Genomic DNA, 1,284 nt, shown 5'->3' with positions numbered 1-1,284 from the left:
GGCATCACAACTCAAACAGTTGTAGTACCCATCAACATTCAGTAAACCCACCTGCAAATATATATATTTCAATTCATCAAAATTTCCTCTACTTTGGAAAGAAAGGAAAGGATTTTTTTTTTTTTTTTACAGGCTTGTCATGGATGCCCTGTTGTGCCCAAGTTATAACCTCTTGCAATCCCTCTAGAGTACCATATCCACCTGTTAAAACACCCAGAAAACAAGAAAATAATAAACCCTTCAAGCTTAAGAATGGTGAAGTGAAAATAATATTCATGCAAGCATTTAAACCTGGCAATGCTATGAAGCAAACAGAATGGTGAACCATTTCAGCCTTCCTTTGATGCATATTAGCCACAACTCTCACCTCTCCAATAGTCTCCCCATTTTTCTGTAATATCAAAATAGGCTGACAGTGGTAAAAATGAAATCTTTACGAACTTATGGCCATTATTTACAAACTTACAGTACCTCTTTTCCCAGCAGTGGTCTTGGTATGATTCTGTGATGAAATAAGTCAAAAACCAGGTTCAGCAAACAAATATATACATGCAAATACAGGATGTTCATATAAAGGTACCCTAGTACGTGCCCTCCTCCATTATGAACGGCTTGAGAAACCAAGCCCATTAAACCAGTACTTCCTCCTCCATAAACCAGATCCAGCCTTCTTGAAACCTTCATGCATAAAAAAGAAAAATAGAAATAATTACCTCAGTGAATTCATCGAACAACTTAAGAACAAACAGAAATTTTACGATTACTAAAAAATGCCGTTCAAGAATCAAGAATGGCAAGAAGATTCTGGTACCAGTTCTTCCCCCAGCTCAAGTGCTGCTTCTTTATAGCACTCTCTTTTCCCAGAACTGCTCCCACAGAAAACACAAACCCGTTAGAATTTTGATACCACAAATTTTTTTTCCATTTTTTTTATTGATGCGGTTGTTTTTTATTTGTATTTTGAGTAGAAACGAGACAAGAAGGATTTAGAGGATAAGAAATTGCACATAAGTTGTAGCACCTAAATTCCGCAACAATATATAGAATCCCGGAAATAAGTGACAATTAGGTGACACTAAGGAATTCCGTTAGAGTATCTCTAAGAAATTATCAATCTTTAAAGAGCATATATTGTAATTTGGAGAGCATCTATAAATTTCAAAAGTGCATATTTTGAAGTATTATTAGGGCTGAGCAAATCTCCCGAACCGAACGGAACCCGACGGTTCTTGTCAAATAAAATACCCGAACGAGTATCTGAATTGAGAACCGACGGGTATGGTT

At 36.4% G+C, this 1,284-nt stretch overlaps 1 pseudogene; it reads right to left on the bottom strand.

Moving 5' to 3' along the window:
- Positions 1–17: 17 nt before the first annotated feature.
- Positions 18–925, bottom strand: LOC111385623 (annotated as a pseudogene).
- Positions 926–1,284: the final 359 nt, after the last annotated feature.

This window comes from Olea europaea, unplaced genomic scaffold (genome assembly GCF_002742605.1).
Source record: "Olea europaea var. sylvestris unplaced genomic scaffold, O_europaea_v1 scaffold32276, whole genome shotgun sequence".
In the NCBI taxonomy this organism is placed as follows: domain Eukaryota; kingdom Viridiplantae; phylum Streptophyta; class Magnoliopsida; order Lamiales; family Oleaceae; genus Olea; species Olea europaea.
This window is presented reverse-complemented; position numbering and strand designations above follow the sequence as displayed.